Here is a 23,732-nt window from a genome sequence, read left to right as displayed (position 1 = left end):
GCTCAGGAGAGCACAGATTGCATTCCATCAAAGGCAATTTTTCAGAGGTTGTCCCTCCTTTTGCTTTCCACGAAAATGAATCTATACCATTTACATGGAACACTTAACCTTCAGACTGTCCTTACTACAGCAACACTACTCCTATTGCAGATACATGTTTACTTAGACAAATCTAATTTACCCTTTGTTAATGTGTGCTGTCTTTACTTGCTATATTACATTAAAGTAGAAATAGAGTTACAAAAAAATTATCTTGCTTAAAATCATTCATAAGCTTTCATCAAGGGAATAAATTTACCAATTTCCCTCTTAGTTTATAACCATCCACTGTACTAACTTGACCTTTACCTAAACAGGGCTATAATTGCAGTTAAGATTATGTAATTTACAATAACAACAAAAAATTACTTTTGAGGAACTGCTACTGGCCATGAATGTCTCACAGCCATTAAATGCATCATTCATCTTGAGAAGAAAATTATTCTTATCCACGTCGACATTTTTAACATAAACTGTAGTACTCTCTGTTGGCACTTTTTTACGTACCCATTAATCTCAATAGTAAAGCATAAGTCTCACCCACCTATTCTCTGAAGTTTGGATGTCACTACTGTGTACAATAAAAATTGTATATTCATGAACTCCATTTGTTTTATGTCCTTCTCTCTGTCAAAGTCTCCCAAGCAGCATATGCTTTGCTCTGTGGAGAATAAAATCAAATTTGTCTGTCTTGTCATATTGTCATCAAAGTGATACTATCACAATTAGATTAACATTTTGTGAAGGAGCTGAAGGGAGGCAAAGGAAATGGGAACAAATTATAGAGAATCCCAGTTAACCCTTTCTCCAGCATAAAGCCCCCTCTGAGGGGTACCTGGAGGCAGGGAAAGCAGCCAGGATCCAAAACAAGCAGCCCTGCCCAGCCCCTCCTCAGGCTCAGCGAGGTTTCTCCCCGTCCCTGCATGGCAGGAGCTCATGGGGAAGGCTCTCAGTGCTAGGGAGGAACAGCACTGCTGGGATTGGAGCTCTTCCCAGGCTGTGGCTGCTCGGGAGCACACCGGGACACCAGGACACGCCAAGCCCTCGGGATGCTCCAGGGCCAGCACAGCACCATGGGCACCTCTGCTGGCTACAAAACAGGAATTTGGGAGCAGAGCACCAGGAGCAACTTGTTCTTTTTTTCTTTTTCTTTTTTTTTCCCCTAGGATCTCTTTAGTTCTACTTTCACATTTATTCATTTGTTAAAATAAAAACAAAAAAAGCAAATTGGTGATTTCGTCAGATAAAGGGACAAAAAACCAGCCTGTCGTGCAGATATGAAGAAAAAGTGTCTCTAAACTTACTCACATTGCAGTTGCATTTCCCAATCCACTTCCAGTGTACAGGCAAGATCTGTGCAATAAATTATGCTTGTGCAGGACAAAGATATGTATCTGTACAACTTATCTTCTTATTACAACTGCATCATCTGCACATTGATCTCCTTCCCTGGGGATTAATTCAAACATGAGCTGTTTCTGATACTTATTCTTCAGAACAGGCCTGCCAAGGATGTATTTTCTCTTCATTCTCCTGTATGTGAAGTAACCCACCAAAACGATAAATTCAGCTGCCCGGCACACATGTCACAGAACAACGAGTCTAGCTTAGAATTTCTATGGAAGCTATCAGCTGTTCAGAGTGGGAATATTTTCTTTAATGTCATATGGTGTAATTACCCTAATTTATATTGCACAATACCTGAAATAATGAAAAAAACCCAACTTTTTTTAAATGGACCAAAAGTAACTTGCATGTCTCCATGCAAAGCACGATGGCATTTCTCACTAACAGAAACCAGTGTTGCCTGTGTCTCTGGGAAATTCTATTCCCTCTAGTCAAATAGATTCTGCTTTCGTAGCCCTGTACAGTTCTCATGTTTGAGCATTTAAGGACACCACTTCTTTTGTGCAAGAGAAAATTGGGGAAATCACCTAGAACTGAATTTTATGTGCCACGATGCTTGGACGTATTACCAAACAATATGGCAGCAAACTGTACATGCTGAGAGAGAGAGCAAACATTTTTTTGTCCCACATTTTTAAAAATCTTGGTTGTTTGAAGAGGGGGTCACGGGGCAGGGTGCTGTGGACATAGTGTTGGGAAAGGGAGGGGGAAAGTACACCAAAGGCATGATAAAGTAATGAGTAGCAGTGCAAACAGAAGAGGCAGTGGGGAAGGAAGAGGCAGAACAGTACACTGAGAGGAGCAGTATTACATTCAAAAAAAAAAAAAAAAAAGGTAAGGTCAAAGAGGAGGAGAAGAAACTTTGACTTTGAGATTTTGGCACACGAGGCAGCCTTTGGTAATCAAGGCAATTCCAGCAGAACACAGAAAAGAAAGCCAACTAGAAAAGATTCATTAGAGTTTAAGTAACTTAAGGTAGTGATGACAGACTGCCTGTCGGATTAATTTGGAAGCAAAGGAAATGTGGGAAGGCAAGCAGGAAAGGGGGCTGAGTTTGCAAGATGCCTCTCCCTTCCTCTTGACCACAGAAAGAAGCTAGAGGACAGTGAGTGGCATTGGAAGAAAATAAACAAAAGGCAAGATCTCGCAGAACAGCAATGTCTGTCCTGTGTAGAAATTGTCCATTTCAATGCCAGAAAGGAAAACATAAACTGAAACTCTCTTCTATGAGAACCTGCTCTTTCTCTGGCTTCACAGCACTGCTGAATGCAGGAAGAAGCTTTTGCTGGCAGTTCAGACACAAGTCCTGTGGGCTGATCCCACGAGTGACCTCACCTCTCGCTGAAGTCAACGGGAGTTGAGGGCGTTCAGCACTTCCCAGGGTCAGGCCATGTACCACTTAAAAATAACTCACCAACATTAAGCATCATTAAAGAAACTAATGCTCATTAACTAGCAATAGACCACTGGGAAAGGATCAATAGTTGTCTCTGAAATCATCTTACCTCTAACAGTATATGCATACTCTACTTAATGACAGTGAAGGATGGTGACACTGAATGATAGGTCACTGATAACAGTGAATGGGAAAGACTGCTTCTTAATTAATCAGGGCAGTATTAGCAAAGAATTCTACTTAACAGGGATACATTTGGGGGCCTAACCAGGTGATTAAGGAATGATGTGCTGACCCTTGGTGAAACAAAGTGGCAGCTTAAGAAGAAATGCAAGGAACGCTCTTTTTCATTCTTCTGGTTTTCTTCAGAGCAGAGTGCTTCATTTCACCTCACACTTTTCAAGCCATTGCTTTTCTTTAATAAGCTCTTAATAACTGGAGTAAATTCATAACTAGCCAGGCTGATTCTGAGCCTGCCAGTGGAAAGGGTTTCTGTGGTGTGGCCCCAACAAGGTGTTGTATCTGAACTGAATGGCTCTTGTTCTGCAGCTCTTGCTTAGGGAAAGCTGCTCCTGTGTTTAACTGGAGTTTGGTTTCCCTGATGGGACTTAGAGGCCATTTTTTGGCAGAGTGTAAACAGGACAGGCTTGCATGCCTTGTATGGAGATTATGAACATTATTTCCTTTTTCTGATCCAGATCTGGATTTCCTTCCCTTCAGGATCTACATGTGGGAAATCACAGAGATGTTCAAGCACAGAACACTTTTTGCAGCCTTCAAGAGATTGTCTCATGGCCATTTTTTAAGTTAAAAAAAAAAAAAGCAGTACAATCTTATCTGCATTCCACTGGTACCTAACGACCCTCCCCATCTGACTGAATTTATTGTAATCCCTATAAACCTAAATCTCAAAGAATTTCAATGCCTTGCACATCTCTCCTGCTCTAATTTATGAGAACTTGGTAATGTGCCATCTGGAGGTTTCACTGCTTTTGAGGCTCATGTTCAGCCCACAGTGGAAGCCAGAAGGAGAAAGAAAGGAAAATGCAGGGAAGGGAGAAGATCTGGCTTCAAGGAATAAGTGTCATGAACTCACACAGACAAAAACTACATTTCAAAAAGCTCCATTTTAACTTGCATGATCGGCACATACACAGCTGATAACCCAGGGTCTCAACCTAAGGACATTAGCAGCATTACAGGGCAATCCTTACACAAGGACAAAACGTTCTTGAGCAATTTCTGCACTGTATTAGACACAAACAGGTTTTTCCTCAAAACTGAAGTCATGTCAGGCTTCTCGCTTCACCTTTTTTAATTTTCCCTGAACAAACAGATTTATTGTGGCAGTTTCAAGTAAATTTCCAGTTCACACACTTTTCCTGTGAGACAACAAAGGGCTTACTGGAGGGAGCTTTAAGGCTGATTGGCTGATCTACACCCAGACCATCAAAGGTCTGAGGCCTATTTTACTCTGAAAAAAATATGCCTAGCTCTGATTTTATTCCTTTTATTAAGCTACTTAAACAAAAATAACATTGAAAACTGTATGTCACTGAAGTCATAATTACTAACCTATGAAAAGAGCAATTCAGCTGTCAGGCTGAATCACATCAACAAGTCAGACACAGTACTGGGAAACATATCAGATTACAAAATAAGTTAAATCATCCTATTAATACCAAAATACTCAAACCTAACACAAACAGATTTGCAAATTCATGCTAAAGAGGGTATTAAGAAGGCAGCTGTTCATTTGTTACATGTACCAATTACAGAGTATCTTAATGTTGAAACAAAATCATCTTCTAACATCTGATCCATGCCCCTGGCACCAGTGGAAAGGTTTCCCTTCAAACACTTGCTCTTCCTGCTCATGAGTGAGCAAACCCTGGTCTCCCAGGATCATCTTCAGCCTTACTGGGATGGAGATGTTGATATCAGCATCTATCGTGTCCTGTTGGCCAGAAAGGACAGAAAGAGGAAAGTTCCAGGCTGCTCACTGAAGGCAGGACCCTTGTATCCATATTGAGAACTGAGGAATGATTTGGTTAACGTTTCCTTCATGAATGCAGGGGCAGTGCTCACACCCACTGTCCACAAACAGCTGGAGCGCTAAAATTCCCAGTGCACAACAGGACTAAGATTCCTGCACAAGGTGAGGAAAAGGCTGTTTTGTGGCAGGGCAGAGTGACTCCCCCAGGCACTGTTGCCTCCCTGGTCCCTTGCAGCACGAAAAATATGAAATCTCCTGTCCCTGTGTGTTCTGTACACAGCCAAAAGGCTCAGTGAGAGCACAGCACCAGAGGGGAGCTGCTGGCCAGAGGGATGCTGTGGAACCACCAGCACCGTGTGTGCCCCCTTCCCTCCCTGCTCCTCTCCTTCCTCCTGGGCCAGCCATGGCAGAGACACCTTCTGTGCCAGAGACACCCTCTGTGCCCTTGGGGAGCTCTGGGGAGGCAAGGCAGCACTCCTGCAACTCCTCCCTGGGCTGAAGGAGAAGTTTGTTGCAAAGGGAACAAACCTGGGGAGATATTCTCACACTGCTGTGTGAGGTGGGATTTAGCTGCAGGCATTAGTGCTTCATGCAACCATGATTTCTTGTTCCATCAGTCTGGTGTCCTGCACAGCTACCTTCATGGTCTGGGCCAAAATCTGGATCTGCCTCAAAACAGGAAGTTCAAATGGGCTAGGAAGGCTCCCTCTAAATGAAAGATAATTTTAGAAAGGGAAATTATTACATTAAAATTTAATTGAAAGGTATAGTCACAAACTTTGCAACTCCTCCTCTTTTCTGGGGGCTGTAATAAGTCAAGACCTGACAAGTCCCATGTACTTTTCTTCTGGGTTCAGGAAGAGGCTGAAGACTGATTATCTGACTTCTCCTCACATACCCATATTGCAGACTCTGAATGAGCAGTTTTGCCTGAGATGTCTTCTCAATCAAGGCACTACCCTGCTTGTTCTCACCTACCCGAGAATTTTATCCAGTTCAGACACAAAGGTGCACTGCATTCAGAATGGAGCATGTTTCTCTTGGACCAATTCATGAAAATATCACTTTAGTGAGTTATTTAAAAATAGTTGGCATTTTGAAGACTGTGGAGTCTGCAAGTCTGACCTTCACTTTGCCAAACACCAAAAAATGAAAAATCTAATTACAAGACCATGATGGGGTTTTTATTTACTTTAATATAAATTCATTCCTATTATATCAGCAAACCAAAAGGCATATAAAAAGAGATTAAAAATAGTAGCTTTAACACTCAGGAAAATTCTCTAAGCACCAAAATGTTGGGGAACCCTCCCCACTTTACTGGGAGTGGAGACACTGCACAGCAAAGTCTATGAGATTCAACAGGACAGAGAAAACTATTAAGGTTAATTCAGATTCAGTACTGGCAAAGTGCTCAGCTAAGACAGCACTGCTTTCCTGCCCTTTTCATTGAATAGAGCACAGAAGCAACTGAAGCAGGACAAAGGCATTGCTGGGAATGAGAAGAATCCATGGGACCTATGCGCTGGGCTCTGTAAAATCAAAATTTTTAATGTCAGCTATTATCAGTGGTACTGTCTCCACTGCACAAATGAGCCAAAGGAACATGCAAAAACAAAACAGGATACCTGAAAAAGAGGAAACATCACACTTCAAAGGTTCCAGTTCCCACAGTGATTTTTACCTGCCTAGGATCCCTCATGGCCAGGGACTGAGCCTTCACAGCTGCCCTGGTGACCTCAAATCACAGCATTCAGTACAGTCTGCCACACTCCTCCTCACTCCGTCAAGGCTTAGCAAAAAAAATTATTAAAACCCACTTTAATTTCTTTCTGTGGCTTCTTGATCTCATGAAAAGCAGTTCAACACCTACAGAATACCTTCCCTAAGGAGATAACTGTACAAGCAAAGTTCAAGTATCCCATCATTGATTGCATGTGTTTCATACTAAGCTTCCACTATAATGCACTTTCTACAATAGCTGATAGATTTTTCCAGTCTTCCTCTGGGAGTCCTAAATGACTTTGCTAGAGAATTGTAAAAGCTCTTTTTCCTTCACTGACAAAACTCATTTCCTGAATGAAATGTTTGAAAATCTTTAAAGATACTTTTTAATACATGTTGAGTATCTTAAAAATAAGGAAATTGTGTGAACAGGAGAACACAGGTGGTGGTACAAACACACTAAATTGCTGTGGCAGTTTGATTTTCTAACCTCAGGATACCACAGGTTGTGTAAACCCAAATCAAAATTCTCTGTGGTCACTCTTATCAACCACTATGTTTATTCTGATGCAGAGGACTTCGTTCCAGTAAGCATCTCTGTCCAGAAAAGTATTGACATTTGTGCTTAAATTTGAATGTACATCCCATTCAGTAGGTTGTAAAGGACATTTAAGCACCTGTATGCCTAAAAAGAGACTGACAGAGGGCATATCTGAGTCAGAATTTTATTAATGTTCCCTGAAGGTTATGTAAGATCAAATGGGTAGATTGACTTGGCATTGTATTGCAGTGACTTTGTACAATGTTTGGGAAAATGAAACCATTAATGAGATATCAGCTGAATATTTTTCATTGACACTCTGGGTAATAAAATATGAAATGTTTTATTTCCCCAAATGAGGTCAGCACACATGTGGATAATTGCCTGAAACAATATAATTTTTGTTTAACTTGTTTAATTGTCTAGGTAACTTGTTTGTTCAAAACAAATATGCAGGGGAAAAAAAAAAAAAAAAAGCTGTGGTTGGACTCATAAGAAACCCTTCCTTTATGATTAACCCTGCAGTCCCTGCTGGCAATCCTCTGGTGGCTGGACTTAACTAACACATAACCAAAAGTGGCCGTTCCTGTGCTGACTTTTCAGTTTAAATAATCTGGAATTATGCAACAGCCATCTTCTCTAGCAACTTTGTCTCTGGGAGTGCAAAACAAAGAGAAATATATTAGTTCCTTATATTTTTATTTATCTGTGCATTCATCCCTTCTTTTGCCATCTGCCATAGAACTAGCTGAAAATGTGAATGTTTTAGTCCTATTTGGATAACTATTTAACATCACTTATTTATGAGTAACCCCAGACGGTAGGTATTCCATATAAAAATCATAGGGGACTAGGCAGATTCCTGAAAGTATTGAGATAAATATATTTATGAGTATACCAATAAAACTGGCAACTAGCTAGAGAGTTGGTACTAAACCCAGATTTCTGGATTTCTTCTGCAGAAAAGAGCGCAGAGTTTGCATCTTAATGCTTTGGCCGAGCTCTCCACTTGGAACTCTCCACTTGAATTCCCAGCTGGAAGTGCGTGTAACATCTGTGTGCAGACTTGGCAGGAGGAGCCCAACACGCTGGGCAGTACACGAGTCCTCTTCACCATCTTGCAGGATTAGATCCGTATCCCGAGATCTGACACAGCTCAGAGCACACAGAGGTTTGCCAGATCCACATTTGTGCTCAAGTAAATGTCTGGCTTTTCAGGACCTGCCAGGAAAAGATCCCTGGCCTCTCTTTTCAGCCAAGCCCAAATTCGTGCCAGTCACCATAAAGGGGTGTGAGCCCTCGCTACTGCACACGTGTTTGAGGAGCTGGACCGATGTTACAGGAGCTCCACCAATTGCTCCAGTGGAGACTCTTGCCCAGAGCACTTCAGAGTGCTGAAGCCTTTAAATTCATAGCTCTGTGTCACTTTAGCAGGGTTTTCAATCCCTCATTTTAGTAGAATAAGCGCCACTCCGAGCCTGGATCACGTTCCAATTACTCTCACAGTAGTGGATGCTGTAAGGAAGGGGTGGACATTCTGCCATGTGGAACAATTACATCATATACAATCAGACAGGAAAGGAAAGGGGAAAGAAAGCAACTAAATCAACACACTGTGCATCCATTCATTTTACTGTGTCACTTAGCATATGGTCACTCATGTGATCAAGACAGTAACTGGCATTTTTCCCAGTTAATTCATCTCTTTTCTCTTTGTCCTCTGTTGTAGCACCAGTCTTTCAGCAAGATTTCAGGTTGCAATCCCCTTGGAGAATGAATGGTCCTTATTAAGTGCCTGGAAAAAACCAGCAATTTATTAGTGCATTGAGACTAATTATAGCTCTACCTTAATCAAATAAAGAATCACAATAAAACAACCTCAACACCTCACTTGAAATCGACTTAAATATTTTTTATTTCTCTGTCTCTCTGTCTTTATACAAATTGCCAATGCAATTAAGTCCTTTAGCTGTAACAGCTGCCTAAGAAACTTCTGAAAAAATAAGTTGTTTTTTTCCCGAGGTTTGGTGGTTACAGTGATGTGAACTGACTAATACTTTGCAGAGTTTAGCTGTGAATGATTCACTGCAAATAAAAGGCAAGGCACGCAAATGTTCCTATGCATGTTCTTCTCAATTATATTTCTGAGGACGTCCACTTGATTTTGATAGCCATTCAGCATTACATATTTGAAGTCTAGACAAGGGAAGTCTAGACATCCATAGTGCCCTGACATGTTTTTTTACACTGTTTTTTGAATGTAGATTCACCTTTGAAACACAGAAGGCTATTTTGCTCATTAAAAGCTGGATTCTATGTTGATGCAAATATATTTAGCTGTAAATGATACTCATTGCATAACAGAATTTTCTCAGGGCAGCTGTGCTGTACAGAGGGGAACGCTGAGAAATCCAAACTGAGAGTGCAAGCAGACTAATCCTGTTTTTGTGGAAAAGATCAAGAATAATGAGCAGTTCCCAATCTGTGTACACCCAGGTGGATTAAAGTCTTTTGAGAATAGGGAGAAAAGTGATATTCAAATACATCTTTTTCTCCCCTTCCTTTATATTGTTTCATTACCTGGTAATAAATTAGTAAAGGTAGGAGACTTTGTTTACACACCTGAAGTCCAGGAGGATGGCAATTCCCAGAGCTACATTCTACCTGAAATGTTCAAGGACATGCAGCTGACACAGTGGGCCTCTGACTGTAAGACAGACAGCTCCAGGCACAAAGCTGCTGTATAAAACTGTCTACATCTACCTAAATTAGAACTGACAACCAGCCCTGGTTTTATAATGCTGAGTTCTCAACTTTTGGACACCAAAACCTATCCAGAAAAGGAAACAGAGTACATTAGATTTATAATTTTTTTTTCTTGCTTTTGGGCATTGTTTCTTCTATTTCTTCTACCCTCTCTTTTTTTTTTTTGCACTGCATTTTAAAATACAGCATTTGATACATCATATTTTTGCTTCACTGTTGGTTTTGGGTTGGTTTGGATTTTTTTTGTAGAAAACCCCTTTAAAGTTAAGCATTTAATTCTAAAAAATACAACTGAAAATTTATCTTGATTACACTTGAATATGCTACAGTGTTTTCACTAAAAATAGTCCTTGTTAAGGATAGGAATTAAATTTCATAGTAAACCATTGAATTAAATGGGAACAGAAATTTTATAACAAAGCTCTGCATTAAATGGAACCAGCAGGTAAAACAGGGGGCTTGAAGAGAGATTCCTGTAGCTGCTTTGCAGACTTTGCTGAATTATCACTCCTATAATGAGTTCAAGAAGACTAATGTTTCAAAAATAGCTACTCATTTCAGGTGCCAGATTTCAACTTTCTCCAAAAAGTGAATAATTTTGAGGCTCTGTCTAGTCGTAACTCCCTATAAATTAGCTGTCTGTGGATTCTGAAAATGAGGAATTACAGACAACTGATTTTATCTGTTTCGCACTTATGCCAGAGATATTTTGATTGAATTTTCAAACTAACACTTATTTTAAAGAAAAAATATTACATAATAATTCACTAAATATCTGTTTATTAAAAATTGATGTGAAATTTGGTAGAAATAAGAATGTGGACTGAAGAGCCTGACTGTATATTTGTGTACACAATTTCCACTCCTAAAACTTTTAAAAATCAACAGTTTCCAGTTTATCTCAATAACTGAAAACTGACCCTACAGCTGATTTAGGCTGGCTTTTTTATTATTATTAATTTTTGGCTTTTTGAGGAGACAAACATTTCGGCTTATGCAAATGTCTTCTTTATTTACTTAGAATAAACAATGAAATGAAGAACCTAACAAAGACTGCTCACGATTTCTCTCGTTTTTTGGTGGTAACAGCTCTGTCACAGCTGTTTGGTTTTCAGGTCTGCATTATTGCATCTTTGTTTATAAATTGAGCAAAAGATTCCAGGTGAGGTCTTGCATTACTCTTTGTTCTGCAACATATTTTGTTAGTGAGCCCTGAGTAGTATCTAAAATAGTGTAAATCATCAGTTTTTAATCTGGCAGGAAGTAGATAGTGGCCCATTAAACTTTCGTAATTAAATTTCCCCTGCACTCCCCCATAGAACCATTATCTGAGTTTTCTAATTAACACAAGAGGAGGGAGTCAATTCAGAGTGATGGGATCTATAGCCATCCCCTTTCATTTTAATGGCCTTTAATAAACTTTTATTACTATTGATATTGATAATTATAATACACCCTTTCCTCTGCAATGTGATTCTAAGGGCCTTGTCAAAAATTGAAAAATTCTTCCTCAAAGTTGGAGCACAGCAAATGACTGTGTCCTCAAACACCCAGAATCTGGAGACAACAACACCAGGGAGGAAAAAAAGACCAAGCGTGGGCAGGGCCGGAGCGAATGTCCTCTCTCACACAGCTTCCAGCAGGTTATGCCTCGGTCCTGGTCTGCCACAGCCCTCTGCTCCTGCAGCAGAGCCTCCCCCAAACAGGCTGACACAAATGCTGAATCATGAGGTGGTTTCATGACAGATAAACACAAGGAATTATGCAGAGTTCATTTAACAACTTCTACTTCCAGCCTTCCAGAGGTCAGATACTAGAGAGGAGGATTAGCTGTCATGACACCTAGTCCTTCCTTAGACTTCTCCTTGTTGCCTTTTATACTAACTAAACATTTTTACATGGAGCTTTTATTGGCATGTCAACACTCCTAACCTCACCACAGCCTCAGTGTGTCTCATATCTCAGTGATCCTCTTCCAGGTGAGCAATTATGTTCCCATCAGCACTGCACTGGCAGAGGCTTCACTGCTCGAATAGAAGCAAGCTGGAGCAGAAGGACGTTCTGCAGGACTTGGAAGGGAAAAGGCACTCTGCCTCCCAAAACAAGGGGTACCTGTACAATTGAACCAGCCCCTGTGTGCACCTTCCTTGCTGCCACCAGCCAAGGTCCTCATGACATGAGGTCAGGTGTGGGCTCTGCTTGCCAGCTGCACCTGAACATCACAAAGCAGCTCTGTCTCAAGGCTCTGGGTGCACACAGCTATTGCTGATGATCTCCCCAAAATTCCACATGCTTACTTTGAGCCCAAAACTCTATGTGTGGAAAGAATCCTTCATGGGAACACCACTTCTTACCCCCTACTGCCCTCAAGTATGGACACAGCTACGACCAGGTGAGCATGGCTAAACTGCGCCTACACCGCCAAATGTGCGGGTGTCCCCTGGCCTCTGCACTTAATCTGGGGGTCTGCAGGACCAGGAAATTGTGTCTGTGGGTGTTGGACAGTCCCAGCAGGGTGCCTGGCTCTGCTGCCTGGCCTTTCCAGCAGTTCCACTGGGCACACAAAGAAGCCTTTCCTTCCAGCAGAGCACCGATGTCCTCCCTGGAGAAACGCCCCGTGCCCAGCTACAATTCTCATCCTGGTCTCGACACACAGATCAGCAATGCAACATCAATACTGGCTGTTCTGGATCTTGGGGGTGTACTTTATGACTCCTCAAAGGTGATTTTGAAGAAATGTTCAAAGTTGGGTTCAGAAGTTTTAGTTGGGGCCATTTTCAGTACTACTTTCCCATTGCAAGTTATGATCACTGAGATAATCAATTTTAAACACAACAAGTTGCTTATATACCTATAGGCACCAAATGCAGAAAAAATGCAGGGAAAACACTTGAAAAATTACTTTAAATCAAGAGTAAGAACTTTTTTTTTCCAAACACAAAATTTTTTCCCAATAAAAATACAAAAATTGTGATTTTAAAAACTGCAATTCAAACCAATCAACTCACAGGTGAACCACATTGCTTTATAAAAGCCTTGCTCTATAAATAGCAAAGAGTCATTGCTTACTACCTTCAGAAGACTTGGCAGTTAATATAATTGTAATATGTGAAGAATGCATTTTCTATGAGGCAAAAAAAAAATCTTCAATTAATAACAACACTCAGCCACACCTGATGGGATCCTAAATTTAGATTTGGTAAAAAGCCATTAATTGAATTAGAGAACTTATTAAAAAGCCAACCTTTATTTCTGTTTTTTGAAATACTGATGAGCTAACAATCAGCATTTAAACTCAAGTTGTCAAGATGCAACCAGAAATGTGTCTGTAGTAACTTCAAAATGTTTGTGTGATGTTTATGAGCAAACTTTGCATGTCCCTTCCCCAGGACTAAACAATCCTATTTCTGAAGTTCAGTGTTAGGCAGGAGGTATGAACTGAGTGAAGGAGGAAAGAAAAGGCTTCATGAATAAGGTATGCAGAAAAATTTGGCATATGTTGTTGAAGTGATTATGAGGTCTGTGTGAAAGCAGTAGTAGGTAAATTTTGGCTGGCACAGCATATAGATACACAAGAGAAAAAACTCAGCCAACAGTGTGATCACAGGACAGGAACCAGCTGCCCGGATTTTGCCTCCTCAAAAACTAACAAGGAAAAGCATGGGGAGAGCTCCTCTGTGACTTACAGTATTAGGGATAGAACAAAGCACAGCTGAATGGTTGGCAAACGTTTGTGTCTGTGAGCAAAATCTGCATGAAACTCCTCTCAATATGCATTGAGACGTCTTTACCACCACCCACTGAAATTATTTTGGCCCTTGCTGTGGTCAGATCATGAGTGGGAAATCATGTCTGCAGAGATGCTTTGCAGAGGACCCATCCAGGAGAAAAAAGATGTGGTAATCCTGGGAATGTTTGGGTTTGGAGAGATGTGATTTTAAATCAGCAGGATCATATTTGCTTCTGTGTTTGTTTCTATTTTGTCATTCAACAAATTTTAAATGAAACAGATTTTAATAAAGATGTACAAGTTTTAGCATAAAAGTTTGCATACTCAAACAGGTTAATGACATAATCTTTCTTGAAAATATCTTCCAAGAATTGCCAGAAAGGAATATTTCAGAAGTAGGGTATCTGCCAAATTGGCACATACTCACAAATGAACTTAAACTTGCTTTTGTGACCTTGTCTGCTGATCATCTTATGTCTTAATTATGAAGGTGCAAAGTCCTCTTAAATTCTGTCCACATCAACTTTAATTTTATCATTTTTCAAACGTGATTAAACTCATTTTTCACTATTAGTCAGCTGGGTTTTTTTCCTATGCATCCTGCATCTCTGAGTTTCAAAGATGAATTTAAAAAAATGAGAAAACGGGAACTAGCATTTCCTGAATATTATGAATATTAGCTATATTTTTCATACAGTCTAGATGCAGAATTTGTCTTGGATGGTAACAATGTATGAATTTGGGTCCTTGTCTCTATGGCTCTGTTTCAGGCAGTGATGGTTTTGAGAAATGCAAAATCCAGCCTTTCAGAATGTTGTGTTAGAAGAGATTAATGTTCACCTGTTCATTAACATATGATCATTTGGAAATTAATTTATGATACATATTATTGGCATATGGACATATATATTTGCATATTTACAAAAAATTATTTATTTAATATTTTCATTTGCCAGTTTCACAGGGAATTTTGCATGAAGTATGTGTGTGTATGTATAAATAAATAACAATATAAATATATGTGTGTGTGTGTGTGTGTGTGTGTGTGTGTATTTATATAAAAGAAAAAGTGAAAATCAGAGGAGAAAATAAAGATTCCAGCATCCTAGGACATGGCAATGATCAGAGGAGTGTCTTTGGCAGTGAGGACAGCACTATGATAGTCCATTGTTGTGTACAGATAACTGTCCTCAAGCAGCAGCAAGGACAATATCTCCAGGTCACTTGAAAGGTCTAATTTCTTTGCAGACTTTTCAAAACACTACTTTATTTCACCACTAATAGATGGACATTTTTCCAACCTCCAACAAATCTCTTCCCTTCTTTTCTGTCACTTCCTAATTTGCTCTGTTCCTTGCACTAAAGAAGTGAAAAAGTTCTGCGTGATAAAATTCCAATAACAAACATAAGATTTCATTATGTATTTCCTATTTTTTAAAAATCTTTTTTCTCTGTGAATATTTATAAAGATAGATGGTAATCAGGTTCCCATTAATAGACTGCTTGACTTTAATCAGTATGTAAAATAATTTCCTGATAAGAATTTAGGCCAAGTCAGGAAGAACACTCCAAGCAAAGAAACATCTGTGATAAAAGCATCAAGCAGACTTTCTAACCATGTACCAAGTTCAAGGTCTCTGATAAGCCACCTGGCTATCCCTACACACTCTGATAACCCCAAGCTGGTGGTACAATGTTCAGCCAGGGAAGGTCTTGTTGCTGGGCACTGAGCTGATAGGCTTATGGCTCTCCCTGCCACAAGACAGAGAATATTGGAATATTACAAAGGCAAAGCAAGCCATGAGCATGGGCATCTTAATAAGGAAGGCTGGTAGCAACCAAAAACTTTTATTTTTCCTCAGAGCATATTATTGTGCTGTAAGAATGCACCCAGCATGTTACCTACATGTTCAAGCACAGCTGTCCTTGATGTTCAGGGTCTCCTTTTCACAAATCCAGGTCTATTGGATAGGATCAGTAATCTCATAAAAATTTCCTGGGTTTATTTATCTATGCATTGTGGCTCCTGGTCCCAATCTGTTCATTGTTAAAAGTAACTTATTTCCTCCATTCTTCCTTTGAATGTGAGACTTTTTCTCTCTGCTCTTAATGCTCCTGTTTACAAACAACGATTTCCAATAACTTCTGCAGATGAGCCAGATTATTGCCTGGTTTCTGGATGCAATTGTTGCCCTCTTCTCTGGGCTTGCTTAGGCTTGGGAGTAGCCTGGCAGGACTTATTTGGGTTGTCCCTGCCACTCACTGTCTCTCCGTGTTCCTTTGTGTGTCTGCAGGGGTTTTATCACTTAAAATGCATTTTCCTTTCAGCTTCTAACAAAAGGTACTTTATTCTCAATGCCACACAAGTTTTGGGAGACACCCTGCAGTGAGCTGATGAGGATAAGAAGGGTCCCTCCTTAATGTGTTTCAGTTTTGTTCCCCTGTTGAGGTGGAGATTTCCATAATGTAAATATGAACTGGGGAATATTCCAGAAATGCAATGGCCACTTACATTAACAGCAGTCAAATGAAAAAGAGTCTATTCTGTGATGTGATGTGATGGTAACACAGCACAAAGTAAAGAACAGGTAGGTAACAGATCTGGAAAGTTGCTTCAGAATTTGTCTCCCAATAGTGCGTTGTACTAGATGTGGGTTCTTAATGAATCTGCAACTTTTTTCTATCTGCCTGCTTTTAGACCTTTTAAATCTCACTTAAAATGGTGTTCTCCTGAATTATTAGAAATGAAAGAACTGAAGAATGAAAGCAGCATTCCCTTCTGATTCAGATTATTCACCCCTGCAGATAACTTTGTGTACAGTCAGTTTTACTGTTTTCTCATGACCAGTCCATATTCCAATGTAAGAATGAGTTGTGGTTGAAATGGGAATTCAGAGGAACTAGTACAGAATTTTGAATACTGCTATTGCATTGCAAATACTCTCCATGGGAAATTCTGATCTGTCTGCTTCAAGTGTCATTATGGCATACCAGCACATTTTGATCACCCTGGACTGCTTCTTTTCCCCAAATAGGAAAAGGGAATAGGAATTTTATAAAACTGGAATATAACCCAAAAGCATTACTAGGTTTATCCAGGGACAGGTATGGATTTGGATTTATTTTATGCAACCTGAATACAATTCTACTGGTGGAATTATTCTCCTAATTTCATCTACCTATCTTCTAAAGATTTTATTTCAATGTTGTTTGTTATTTTAATTTTTCAGTCTCACTGTTATGGAAACTTTGGAATTTGTGATCTTGGGTGTTGAAGCCAGTGTGGATCCCCAAAATAACTTAACACTGAAGAGACACTGTGATTTTCAAGTTTCAGATTGTTTGAATTTTGAAATGACAATTTAGTAATGACTAAAGGACATTGCCAACAACACAGGTTTTGTGCAGGTTAATATATTTTAAAAAATTATTAAATCTGGCTTGAACAGCAGTGAACACAATGAATGGAGGGAAATATGCCTCAGAGCAAAAATATTATAGAGACTAACAAATTTAAGGCATTTTGGAAGTGGGATGGGAGGGGAGATATGAGCATAAAAAAAGAAAAAAGAAAAAAGGATAATTGTTCAAAGAGACTAACACACATTTTCTTGATTTAGAGGGAAAAATAGGAAAGAAAAATAATCTCAAAGAGGACTGATTGACAATATGCAGCTGACTGACCTCTGTATTCTCATGAATACAGTTAGTTCATTTGGAGTGAATTTAGTTCATCTAGGTACAATTTTTGATATCACTGTACATTTTACTTTGAAAAAACTCAGACCGTAGCTTGTTTTGGCTGAGAAACAATTTCCAAACTGGATGCAGTTGCCTATGAAGTCTGGCATGGAGCCATGTCCCACCTTTGGGAAGGACATCTTTCACAGCCTTGCTTCCTCATAACCTCATTGCCATTGAAAGGTAATGACAAGCGCTGTGAAATGTCCAGTACAAACAGCAATATTCCTCCTCAATCGCCCCATTCCATGGACTGTGTGGCTCCTTTCAGTTTTCAGCAGAACTCCCCATTGACTGTAATGAGGATTTAGCTTAAGAAAATTGATTTTTTTCCCCTTTTTTTTCCTTTCCTTTTTTTTTTCTTTTTTTTTTTTTTTTTTTTTTTTTTTTGTGAAGGAATAGTAAAAAAAATCCATAGAAATTAACTTCTGCAGAAGTTAATTCTGAATTCCACTTCTGCATTATTTGTGACAATTTTCTTCACTCCCTCCTGTCACTACATATTATTCTCTCTATTACTGAAGTCTCAAGAAAACAGTTGTACATATAGGATGAAACATCATGAAGAGTGTATTATGTTCTTTAAGGGTTAAATTTATAGTGGCCAGCAAATGACAGTTGAATTTGAAAAACAGTTTGATTTTCATACAAAATTTTCATGGAGAGTAAATTTTAACTAAGATGGAGCTAGGCTATTTTTAGAGAATGTCTGATTTGTGGGCTGCACATCACTGTGGTTTGCAATAGGAATTCAGGATTGCAGTAAAACTGTTCTGATTATGAAAACAAAGTTTTAGTTTGACCTTGAATAGTGTTGTATTGGATAGGATAAAGAAATTCCCTGTTTTTGTGGGTTTAAAGATGTATTGACATTTTGGGATCTGGATGTGAACAGATAAACACCCATCTTGAAAAAGCAGAGTCAGAAATAAAAACTTCATAATGGAGCAAGAGGAATGCAACTATGATGAGAAATATATGTCCTTCAGCTTCTAATTAGTAACAAAGAAAAAATGCTGGTAACAACATGTGGGTAAACATAATTCAGGTTTTAAATCCTTTTACAGAATTATTGACTATTTATTACTGGACTTCTCTTCAATCATTGGTATTCCTGTACCACAAGAACCACTCATGGGTATGAGGAAGCTACAACCAATGCAGCATTGAAGCCATAACTCATTCAGGTGTTAAATACATTAAATAGTTTTGGTAGTTCTGGGACCTGCTCTTCACTAACTAAGAGGAAAATTAGATCTACAATCACAGGATTATTGTCAGAAAAAGGAAATTAAATCTGTAGAAAAGCTAGAAGAATGAACATAAGAAATGCATCAAAAAGAGAGCCTTGGCAGACTCAGAAATTTTATGGTTTTTTCATTATGGGAAATTTCACTCATCCATATTTGTCTTTTACAATGGATTATGAATTGAGGACTACAACTCCATAAAATTTATATTTTGTCATCTGATTTGATTGGTGGAATTGTGTTATGGAGAAGGATTCTGAGATCACATTATCCAGGAAAGAGTAATGCACTACACCCACTGAAGAACAATACATGTTCTTATCTACTCAGGCAGGCAATCAATTCTCTAGTGCATATATCAATACAGGCTGGAGCCCACTATTGGCAGGTCCTGGGGATGAGGTTCTGATACCAGCTTTACCAGCAATGATTGCCACAGATGAATTCACTGCAGCTTAAACAAATAAGCAAACGAACAAGCAAGCAAACAAACATGGATAAAAAACACCCACAACTGATTAATTCTCTATCACAGTGGATTTATTTCCATAATATGATAATACAAAAGCTCCTCTCAAACTCGCAAGTGGAGGCAGTGAATGATCCACTTTTAAATTTTAACATAAGGAAATGTGTTATTTTTAAATATTTGACACTTTGAAATGTCTTTTAATAATAGACATGTGATCTCCAAACTGAAAGATCCCAAACTTCTTCTAGACCTAACATTCAGGTAAGATTTCCAAACTTCTTGTTATTTTATGGACTTTAGTGCCAAAGTAAGCATCATAACTCTTGGGAGGAGCTCCAATTCTGCTTCTGCTTGACCAGAAACACAGAAGGTTCTTGGATACTTTAATGAGACATCCAACTAAGAGACAGCCAAGAAAGCACCTAGTACTTCATAATTGTTCTGCCATCCTAGATTTGGAGACATACCCATGTATTCAATTATCTAAAATTATTACAGTATGACTGGTGATTTTAGATTATTTTAGATAGTACAACCATCATTTTTATTTAGTTAACACTTTAAACATTTCAGTTAGCAAGCAATTGTTCTGCACAGGATGAGATAGTTAAGACTCTAACACAATGAAGTAACATGGAGAAACACAGGTCTGGTGTGCCAGGGAAGAGGCCTTAAAGAATCAGGAACACAAGAAGATGTGAGGATGATGCAAGCATGAGATGATACGAGATGGGGCCCAAGACTGTCACTGGAGACCCCAAGGCCATGAGCAGCTGTTCTGTCACCAACCATCAGTGACAGACAGACTGCCTCAGACCTGTCCTGAATGTGTTTTGGGATAGTAAAAAGAAAGAAAATGTATCCCACATAAATAAAATGCACTGTATTTAGTAAAGCCATATAAATGTCGAGTTTCAGCTCAAGGTGTTAAAGCAAAATAGCAAACATTTAAACATGGTCCCAAGGGGATCCTTAAGTGAGGGAGAAGAAACTACCAATATAACTCCCTGTTCCTACCCAGAAGGACCCGTGAGGCTGCTCACTCACTGCACCCACACACACCAGCCTGCAGCCACTGACCTGGGAGCCAAAGGAGCACTGGGTAGTGAGCACAGCACCAGGAAAATGGGAAGAATCTAGGAAATGTGGACAACTACTTAACATTATTATTATTTTTTTAATTTTTTTTTCCATTTAGTAGTATTCCTTCCTTCCTTCCTTCCTTCCTTCCTTCCTTCCTTCCTTCCTTCCTTCCTTCCTTCCTTCCTTCCTTCCTTCCTTCCTTCCTTCCTTCCCTCCCTCCCTCCCTCTGTTTTTTCCTGTTTTTTTTCTCTCCTCATTCTGTAAGAACTGAACCAACACACTAACAAACATTGTTTGATCAGACTGCCAGGATTTCAGTGCTCACAATAAATCTTTGGCTTTACGTGTCCTTTCTTCCCACGGCCAGAATATGTTGTTACAAACATCCCGAGGTGCTGCAGGCCTGGACTACACTCACAGGCAGCCCGGGAAGGAGCACAGCTCCACGGTGCCTGGGAAGCCCCAGCGCTGGGCCGAGCTCCCTAAGGCTGACAACCACCGGGGTGGGAGCAGCGCTGGAGCTGAATCTCCGGAGCCTCCGGGGAACGCGGGTCTGCTGGAGGTGCTGACATCGCACCCCAGGCCATTTCTGACCTGAAGTACAAAGGAGGGGAGAGCGTGTGTCACGTTTTCCCTGAGCCCTCAGCCTCACCCTTATTGATGGGAAGGTCAGGCAGGTTTAGTAAGAGCCATTCATTCACAGGCATGGTCAGCCTGTCTACATGGAAAAACTCTGACACTGATTTCATCAAACCAGTGGAAACAGCCATCTCAGAATTACTTTCTTTTTCAGCAGAGATTTGCTTTGGTTTATTTTTCCTTTAGATTGGAAGATGGTAAAAAGAAGACAGGACACCAGGTCACAGTCTACTTTGCGGTGTAGCATGGACAATCCTTTCTCAACCCAGCCTTTCTGGATTTGTGTTTCTGTTCAGCACATGATTTTGCTGTGTTTGTAAAAGAGATGATGGAGGAACACCGGCTCTGTTTTTCCCCATAGCCTCCTTTACTCATTTTCCAAAGCTTAGTAGCCTGCTGGGGAGAAATTCAGCTTATTTGTTGCTGCCTAAGAGTTTATAAAGCTCTCTGATTTGGCCTCCACCTCTCATATCATAACCACTTGAGTGCAGCACAAAAACTGTATTAATAGCCCTCTTGGTGAGCTTCTGTCTGATGTGGGACTCCAAGATCTCCCAATTACTGCCCAGGAGTTTGCAGCCCACCATCATAGCAGGGAAGGCAAACAGCAGCCCTGTGAGCACACAGACAAGGTTTCTGCATTCCCATGAACACAAACACAAGGATTTTGTATTTTAAGTGAGGGTGTTTACACAGCACAGTGATGCTGGGTGGGCCTGGGTGGGAGGAAAGCTGTTCAGATCTAACAGAGGGTTAATACCAGAAACCAGAATTAAAGCAAAGCAATAACAGAAGTGTTTTATTTCCATCTTCTGGGAGATTTCTTTTGGATAACTCTAAACTGACATAGATATTACACAGCACACCACATCTTAATACATATTAGGACTACATGCTGGGGGTTGAAAACTAGCAAGAAAAAAATTCCATCCAAGAATGAGTCAGAAATAAACAATTTCAAGTCATAAAATACAAATTAGCTCAGAGGCTTAGTCTGAAAATAAATTTTCACAGGAAAGGTTATTTTTCCTGATTTATAAGGGATTTACAAGAAACTTGCAGCTTGCCATTGGAGAAATGAAGCCTTCTTAGGGCTTTACATTGTTTTGCCACCACTTTCATAATACTTGTTCATGTTTTTACGGGGGGAAAATGCACAGCGAGGTGGAACGGTTATTGACCAGATTGATCATGGGAGCAGATCTGCCGGTGGTAACCTTGTTTAATGATATGTTGCTGGGCTCAGCACCTTGCTGAGGCTGTGATTCTTCACCGGCTGGGCCCGCATGATGGATCACGGTAGGAGGCTGATGGTGCAATCACTCACTGGCAGCCACTGACACCTGCACCAGCCTGACACCCGTCCCCTCTGGATGTATCCGCCAGCCTGCTCAGCCTACTGGGAGACACGACTGTTCCACCAAACGGCGAAACAAAAGTTCTTTATCTACCTTGCAACTTCCCCTCTAGGACACTGCCTTCTTTTTTTTCTTTCCTTTTTATTCCAGCTCCATCTGCAATTTTGTCTGTCACTTCTTTGCATATGCTTCTGGTTTAGGAGCAGTCTAGTCCGTGGCTGACTTAGGGAAAAAAAACTAAGCCGCCACTAAATCTATAATGGAAAGAAGAAAAAAAAAAAAGGGGGGGGACCAGGAAGGAAGGATGGAAGGAAGGAAGGAAGGAAGGAAGGAAGGAAGGAAGGAAGGAAGGAAGGAAGGAAGGAAGGAAGGAAGGAAGGAAGGAAGGAAGGAAGGACTGCACAGCAAAAGTATGAAAGCAGTGTTTTCTCACTGAAAGTCTCTTACCCGTTTGTGAATATTCTGTTAGAAAGGAAATCTCTGAGTATGGTGGAACCCACATTCTTTGTGCACCATTATTTTAAAGAGAAAACCTTTACTTAGTCCTACTTATTCTGGATATTGAACATAACAGATTCCCAGTAAAAATTAAGAGCAGGAAAATGAGCAACTGCTCTTTTGCAGACAGTTCCTTTCCTCCCTTCTCCTCAAGACAAATCTGAAAGCTAATTTATGCAACACTATTTCAGACTTAATACTTTAATATCACAAATACATGCCCAAGTCAGCTTCCTCTAAAAGCAGTTACATGTGGATATACATACTCATGGGCACTATCTGTACTGTACACCAGCCAAGATCTGCTCTCAGCTCATTGGCTGAGATTTTTAATAATTTGCTACTTTTATAATACAAATTGCATGTAATGATATACAACCACTTAAAGGGAAACATTTTAAAATATATCTAGCCAGTGAAATAATGATTTCAATTGATTTTGTCTTCTAGTCCCCTTTCTTGCAGGGTTGATGAACTTTTTTTGGGAAAAAAACCTTTATTAGTATGACAGGCCATTATAATGATAAAAAAGTAATTATCTAGACAACGAGGCTTTAGCACACAGTTTCCCAATCTCTAATTTTGTATAAAGACCTCTTCATTAGTTCACAGCACAAATCTGTGCAGCTTCTTAGAAAAAGAATGGGAACACCACTTCAGCTACCATGTTTCTTAATTGCACATAGACCAGTCCTACAAATTGCACACATCTGTCTTTTCAAGTCACTGTAAATTCAAATATGTATGGTCTCGTGCTAGCAGGGCCTGCACAGCCATTGTAGGGGCCAGATGGAGCAGCATGGTAGTGCAGAACCCAGGCTGCTCACCAGAATAATATGGATGGCCATCCCCATTGCCACTCCCCCTTTTCCCCCTTTCTTATTCTAGGCAAAAAAACCCCTGCATTACAGATTTTCTCAGTTTCCTTTTGTTCTTGAACTCAAGCAGCGATTCAGCTGCACCCTGAATCCTTGTGAAGCCACATGCTGTCTCTGGCCCCCCTGCTCTACAAGGGTCCTGCATGAGTAAAAGTTAGAGGGTTACTTTCTGGGGCTCTGAACATAACATCCTCTCTGAGCCTTGTAGTCATT

The sequence above is a fragment of the Melozone crissalis genome, unplaced genomic scaffold (assembly GCF_028551555.1).
Source record: "Melozone crissalis strain CALT ecotype California unplaced genomic scaffold, PUWL_Pcris_2 ptg000027l_1, whole genome shotgun sequence".
In the NCBI taxonomy this organism is placed as follows: domain Eukaryota; kingdom Metazoa; phylum Chordata; class Aves; order Passeriformes; family Passerellidae; genus Melozone; species Melozone crissalis.
Note: the sequence above shows the minus strand (reverse complement) of the source record.